Raw genomic sequence first — 7,943 nt, 5'->3', positions numbered from 1 at the left:
AGATGTTCCAAGGATGCAACATGTTCCCCTGAGTCAGCCTGTTTCCCAGCCAGGTTAGCATGGGCTCTCTGCTCAGCGGAGGCCACCAGTTCCCCCTCTACTCCTCTATGAGGAGCTTGAGTGAGAGACCAACGGGTCAGATTTAATGCCTGATGCCTGGAGACAGTGAGTTTTCTTAGTCCTTTTTGTCAGTGTTTTCTTTTATTTTTCCCACAACAACAAATAAATGGGAGCTGGGCTGTCTGGGGAGTGGGCTGTCCATCCGGCAGCCTGGGTCCCTGCTAGGCAGTCCTTCTCCAGTCCCTTAGTTTTACATTCATCAGGCTCCTCATGTGCACTGTCACTTATGTACAATATTTTCCCAATGAATTAGAAGGTACCACAAATTGATTCCTTCCAGATGGCTGCATAAAACACTGTAGTTGTCTCACTCTCCCCTGGAGATCAGGGCATGCAAATTTTTCTTTCACGTGATCCCTCTCCAGAGTTAACTTCCAATGCTCTCTTATAGTGTGCGTGTAAAATTAATTTCCCTTTAACTCAATTTTCATCAGCTGGCATTGAACGTTACAATCATCTTAACAACGTGAGTCATGATCAGCTTGTCAGAGCAGGGTTACCAAAATTAGTCCTGCAGATTTCTGAGACACCAAATCCCTTCCTTGCTGTTAATAAAATAGGTTGCTTGGCGATCCCCCTCTTTTTAATCTTCAAGTCTCTCCATCATCTAACAAAACTTCAGAGTACTACTGAGGGGTAGGAAAGCACTGTCCACAGATCTTGTTGAACCGATGCAAAAAGCAAACAGAAACAGCGTAAGCCCACAAATGTCACATTTTTTCTGCCTGAAGGGTACCTAAATAAAAGTGGTCCAGTTGTCAGAGGTGGTGAGCATTCGCTGCTCCCTTTGAACTCGCAGAGCAGCATCTGACACCATGAGTTAGGAAGACTCCTGCCAGCTCCCATGCGTAACCATTATTTTTTTTTTCCAAGAGCAGGCTGCCACTAATTAAAAGAATCTAAGAGACAGTTTTATAAATGCATGAATCAAAAGCTTAAGGAGCAGAGATCAGGTCTGTCAAACCAGTAACCCCTCCTGAGTGTGTTAGAGCAAGATGTAGCCTTTAAGCATCAGATCTCTGCGCCAGCACACTGCGAAGTCCCAGATTAAAAAATAATCTTTTCTCCATTTCAAATTCTCTTTTCTTTGTAAAAAAGATTGTTGGGGAAATGTCACAGAAAGGCTCCTACAGAGTCATGCCTGGAGAGAGGAAGTAGAAAATATTAATATATGTTGCAGATTCCACACAAATCATTAGCAAGAGCTTTTGATTACAACTTCCTTTTGTTTGTTTTCACTTGATCTGTTGGGTGCCTTGATCTGCAGGCTGACGGGCATAATTGCCATCCTCCTAGACCATTATGAGATCCCCAGTCAAAAGAGCAAAAAGCGGAATCACTGCACTTGCCACAGGAGATCTTCTCCTTCACAGAGGAAAATAGTAATTTTTTGGTGCCTGAAAGAATAATGAAACCGCCTTCAGAGAAAAATTTATCAAAGTCACCTCCCTTATGCTGGCACCACTCCGATTTCAACTGATGTACCAATCTTGAATATTTCCAAGTCATTTAAGACCCAGTGTATATCCTGGATGACCAGATTCTACTTTTCCTTACTGTGGGCACAAACAAAGGCAAATATTTATATATTTGCATACATTTATATGTCTAGTAGATGGCAATTTGCCCTATAGTTATTTTATTTAGTGTCATTTTGAGGGGCTCGCCATGTATGCATAAATGTATCGTCAAAAAATTTCCTTCTGCATAACAGTACAACAATAGCTGCATGGAACTAGATCAAAGGTGCACGTAGACAAGTATCTAAACCCCATCACGAGCATGAGGGAAGACATAAGGACAAAGTACAAGGAAGGAACATGTCCAGAGGGATACTGCTCCCCTCTTGCACAAATCTGGAGGCTGGGAGATGGCTGAACCAGATCTTGTTCCTAGTAGCCCTTGACAGATCTTTCTTCCACAAACCTCGCTGACTTGAAAGTGTTGAGTTCCACAGTTTAATTACAATTTGTGTTAAAAAAGTGCATCCTTTGTAACTCTTAATCTGTCTGCCTGATGATGATCTGGACTTGATGATCTTAAACGTTTTTTCCAACCTAAACGATTCTATGATATTTTAATTAGTTCTTATAGTGCTAGAAGTAATGAATGACCATTTCCTGTTTACCTTAATCACATCATTCCTGATTTTACATATCATTGCTATTCCCACGAATCATCAGTTTCCTGAGCTGGTGCCCTAGTTACTTAATTTCTGTTTCATACCTTGTACTATCTCAGTTCTAATTTTCTTTCCGAGATGAAGTGGACATAAGTGATGCAGGCATAATGGAGATGGCATATGGCCAGTACTGAGCAGACACAGTCCTTTCTACAGGATCTTCATGTCACCTGACACAAGGGCAAAAGCAATGGAATGGGTTTCGCTCAGTCCCCTGAGATACCGTGCATTCCTGGGTCCAGCTAGCAAGCTGGACCAGTCCGAAGGAAACATAACCACAGGGCCCACAGCTAAACCCCTTCAGAAGTCACAGTCCTGAGCACTGAATTCTGCAAAGCACAAGGAGTGGTGAAGAGCCTTTATTTGACGAGGACTCTTTGATCCCGTAGGAGTTTTCAGATCATCTGCAGGAAGGTAGAAAAAGAAGAAAATACTCCCTACATGCTTGTTGTAAAAAAATCAATCTCCACCTGAAGAAATCATCTCCCAGACTCACTTCAAACTTTTTGCCTACAGGTACGAGCCTGACAGACAAGAATCAATTACAAGGTTAAGGCTTCACTGATAGATAGGAATAACTACAGGTCATATTGATGCCCTGTGGTAAAGACTTTTACATGAAGACAAGCCCTAAAGTTTTTAAACATCTGTCCTGCTTTCAGCATTCCTCTCCACATTTTTTCTTTTCTTCTCTCTTGTCTCTGAGAAAAAGTTTTAAAAAAAATTAAAATCTTGAGACTAGAAGCCTTGAGTTTCACTTCTGTGATGGTATTCACATCCCGCATATAAAGAACGTGATCAGAAATCCAGAAATCCATGCTGGGTCAAGCCAAATCTAGTTCACAGTGTAGATGGTACAACCTAATGCAAATCCACTGATTTATGAAGTGAGATATTAAGTATTTCTGGTCAATATTACAAATATTACAGATCTTTAATCATCTAAAGAATTTATCTTCTCCCACTGCCACAGCTGACTGTAAAGAGACAAGAGAAAACTACCTTAGACACCTACTTCAGACCTAAGCTAAAGAGAGATTTTATTAATCTCATTTAATATGCCTTAGAGGCAATATTTTTGCATAAGGCAGGACTTTCTGAGTGCTCAGCTTCGGATTCTGTTATGACTATGGTTCATAACCTTCTTGGAAGCTGGTGAGAGATAGTGTCCTATCCTGGGACCAGTCCTGTGTGATATATTTGTCCACTACCTAGAGGAGGAAGTCAGGTGCACCCTGATCAAGCTGGCGGATGGTGCCAACCTGAGGGTGCAAATGATACATTGGAGGGAAAGGTAGCCATAGGCAGGCTGAAGGAAGGGGCCAACAGGAGCCTTATGAAATTCAACAAAGGTGAATGTTGAAGTCTTGCACCTGTGACAGACTTGTGAGACCACATCTAGAATATAGTGTCCAGTTTTGGAGTTCCCAGCACAGGATAGGTAAATAAACTGGCAGGAGTTCAGCAGAGGGCCACCAAGATGGTTAAGGACTGGAGCACTTGCTCCAAGGGAACTGGACTTGTCCAGTCTAGCAAAGAGGTGACTTCAGAGACACGTAACAGCAATCTGCCAATATTCTTCAGGAGGTTACTGAGAAGGTGAAGCTTTACTGCTGTGCATGGAGGAAGGATGAGGACAATGGTCATGAATTGAAACAGAGAGGTCCAGGCTGAATATAAGGAAAAAAAATTGACTGCATTCAGTAGTGGAGCAGATTGCCCAGGTAGGTTATGCAGTCTCCATCCTGAGAGATTTATTTCAGATAAAGCCCTGATCAGCCTTGTTTGATCTTCACCTGGCCCCACTTTGAGCAGAAAGTTGGACCAGAGACCTCCCGCAGTTCCTTCCTACCTGAATTATGCTACAAGCCTACAGATGACCTGATTTTCAGAGATCTCAGTTAAAGCCTGCCCCCTTGTAAGCATTTTAAATTTGGCATGGGAGACCTCAATGCATCCAAACCCTCCAGTGAGTACAGACAGCCCTGGCACGCACAAAACACTCTCCCCCACAGCCTTATGCGCAGGGAACAGGGCCTGTATTCAGGCTTCCTACTCACATGGTTAAGCTAAAACCAGTTTTGTTCCCTGTGTATTGTAATAATGGCATTTGTTTAAAAGAAAGAGCCTGGGGAATGGAAAAGAAATAGGCAATCTGTGCACAAAATAAGTCCTGTTGAAAGCATAAGAGCTGTTCATTAAGCCTACACACAGGGAACGGAAAAATGTGGTAATTTATACCAAAGGCTAAGATGAGCTTATGGCTACTGATCAGCTTAAGACACCTGAAGCTGTGCGTGCAGCTGGTCTGCACAAGCCTGAGCCCAGCATGCTGCACTCCCCCACCACGCTGGATTCGGTCCCTGGGCTGGCATCCCGGGTCTCTGGGCTGTAACAGGGAGCAGGGCGAAGGCTTCCCCTGAGCTGCCAGCTCTTCTGAACAGGAGAGACATCCCAGCTCTCAGCCCCTACTTGTGGTTATTGCTGGGACGGAGTAATGAGGTCATGCAATTAATAAAACTTTACCTGGCAAGAAAAGCCAAGAGAAGGGGCAGCACAAAAGCCACGTGCCTGGAAGGCAAATTCTCCACTGCCGTAAGTCAGCCACCTCAGGATGTTTGCTGTGGAGCCCTCCTGGGACTGGCCCTCAAGCTCTGGGGCTGTTGGGAGTATCTTCAGCAATCAGCCCAACAGTTGCTGTTGTTGCAGCGTTTCACCCCAAATAACTTCAATCCTACATTAATAATTATAAGAAAGAATTTGACTCCTCCAGAAGGCAAATCAGCTCTCAGATGGGAGGTGCCAGGTATTCTTGCCCCCAGTGTGCATCCTACCCCTCTTCTCACTGGGATATTCCCAGTGATCCAGGGAAAACAAGGGCTTTCCCATGTGAGGCAGCCTAACTACTACCCCTGCCCCAGGGCACCCTTCCCTGTGCCATGTAAGGAGTTGATTCAGATGTGTCCTTTTGTCCAGAGGTGACAAGGGGCCAAAGACCTCAATCACTAAAGCTGTGCTCACAAAACTGCAATCCATCAAAAAAGTTCTGAGAATCTTCAGTAGCTAAAATGAATTGTAGAATCATATGGGATATTTTAAAAATATAAATAATACCACAGAAGTAATTTTGGACAGTGCCATGTATATTTATGGAGCCATGTAATAATATTTAAATAATAACCCAGACACTCAAATGACTAAAATACGATGGCAGTGACACCAGTACAGGAACATGGAGAGACAGATTTCCATTTGAACTGACAGTGTTTACGCCAAGTTTCTGTCCCACGCGTTTTAAGAGAGCCAAGCAATAAATAACCTAAACCCCAATGAGATAATGGAAATGTCAAGAGGTGCTAAGCTGTAACCGAGCAGCTATTTTCTTTTAAAAATGCTTGCTGGTCTGAGTCAAGAGGAAGAATGAAAATCAGTACAACTGCTAAACTATTTTGTGATAGACGTTTATACTCATATTTTAACTCAAGCTACCGTGTATCATGGTTTCAGAGGGTCTTTCCTCACTCAAGCAAGCATTTACTCACAGGACCTCTGTCACATGAGAGGAACATCAGCTTCAAGCCTGATAAAACTATCCACACAAATAAAGTTTTGCAGTATCAAGTCCTTAACAGCATCGCATTTCTTTCAGACCAAATAGATAATTTAGACTTTCAAGCATGAAGGAGCCTTCAATCAAACATTGTGTCAATAGCACTATTATAATTCAGCCTAAACATGCAGCATAATCCATGAGGTTTTGCATTCTACAATAAATCTGCTAATCTTGTAAAATTCATAGCAGGAAACACATGCTTCAACAGTAGATTGGTTCAATCCATCACAGATGCAGACATACCAGGCTGCATCAAGTAAATGCATTAAACATTTAATAAGAAAGTTTGGGAAGGAAAAAAATCAAACAAAACATTTTTAAAGTAGTGAAAGATGTTCCTTGTACGTACTGTGGAACTCCCCGTGCTTTGACTTGTGCAGCCCGTTGGCAGATTGGTGATCTTATATTGCTCTCAAAGACAAAGCAATGGCAGTGAAGGAAACAGAGTTGTGTTATCTGTCTAGGGCCAAGGAGCACTTCTTGGTGTTCCTCTCACTCACCAGGCAAGCTCTTTCAAGACACTTTTTAGCAGCCCTGAGGAGAGTCGGTGGGGTTTTGCTTGGGGTTTTTCTTCCCTTAAACTCTTTTCTCTCTTGGAAGCAGACGTGGACAAAAACTTCTTCCCAACCTGTGCAGAAGTCTCTGCCAAATATTTTTAAATTAAAAGGTTTTAATAATCTTCTCAATAAACCCACTGTGAGAGAAGCTGCTTTCCTAGTGCTAGTGGTGTCACTAACATGCCAACCAGCAATTTGCTGAGCGCGTCAGATTGGAGGTTTCAGGCCTCCCTCCCTGTTTTTCTTTTTTTCCCCTCCATGTTTGATGCTGTGATGTGCATTTTGGTCACACGGTGGGCGCGTGCTTTCCCACTCGCTGGCTCGGGCTCAAGCGCAGCGGTGCGTACACCGAGGTGCATGCAGGTGCTCACATGGGCACGCTGAAAGAGAGAAAGGAGGTGATTAAAACAGCCTGATTTGCCTGGAAACAGTCACGCTGCTGTTTGCCTTTCTGCTTCCTCAGCTTGGGAGGAAAGTACACCTCCCTCACCCTGGCTTGGCACAAGCCTCTTTAATCTAAGTCATCGCTCTGAAGACTTATTTCTACCCCTGGCACATTTGCTCCAAACAGAAGAGACTGCTTATTATTGCCGTTTGAGACACAGGTTGTTGAAATCTTCGCTTCTCCAGGAAGGACTGCAGGTTGTTATTTCTGCTTTATTCAGTTTGTTAGTTCTGTCAACAGCCGCAGTCCCTGGAGGGGAGGAGAAGACCTCTCGCCTCACCTCTCTCACAGACTGGCCTCAGACATGCTTTTCAGCACTAATGGGAAAGTTTGCACCATCGCTGTCTGCGTTTTACCAAATTCTCAGCCGAAGCAGGCTGTGATTGAAAGCTCTATCCGTGCATTGCCTTTGCAGGAGAGATTAGAAACAGGTATTGAGTAAATGCTGGGTGCTGCATTTAAATTCTGCAGCCTCTTTTTGCTATGGGTAGCTTAATACATATATGATGAGCTGACATCTCCCCTCCCTTCTCCGAGCTTGCAAAGCACATACTCTGTCCGAGATTCATGGGGGCAGAGGGGCACACTCGTGCATCATATAAATGCAAAAAAATTGGGTTTACGTCATCAGAGATCTATGTGTTGCCTTCCACATGTCAGCTGTGCAAACACTTCCCTGGACCCTATGAGTCAAGGAGCTGATGGTATCTCAAACACCTCTTAAATGCCAGCAAGAAGCACAAATACATGGGTTTTTTTTCCACAATGTGCTGTCACCTCTGCCTCTGTAAAGTTCTTTTCAAGAGCCTTTTCCCAGGTGCTTATACCCACCAATGCATCCTTATAAGCCCCTTTCATGGAAGAGATCACTTTTCTGACTCAGTCCTGGGACGTCCTAGCTTCTTCTGGACATTGAAAAAAAAAGTTTCTCTTCAGTGTTTTTTAAAGTTATAGCCACTTACTATATGTAAGTATACATATGACACTTAATGTGGATGGCTGGCAAGTCTGGTTTAAGAAGAGACT

Source organism: Buceros rhinoceros, unplaced genomic scaffold, assembly GCF_000710305.1.
Source record: "Buceros rhinoceros silvestris isolate BGI_N320 unplaced genomic scaffold, ASM71030v1 scaffold13968, whole genome shotgun sequence".
NCBI classification, from domain to species: Eukaryota; Metazoa; Chordata; class Aves; order Bucerotiformes; family Bucerotidae; genus Buceros; species Buceros rhinoceros.
The sequence above is the reverse complement of the archived record's forward strand: the minus strand, read 5'-3'. Positions refer to the sequence as shown.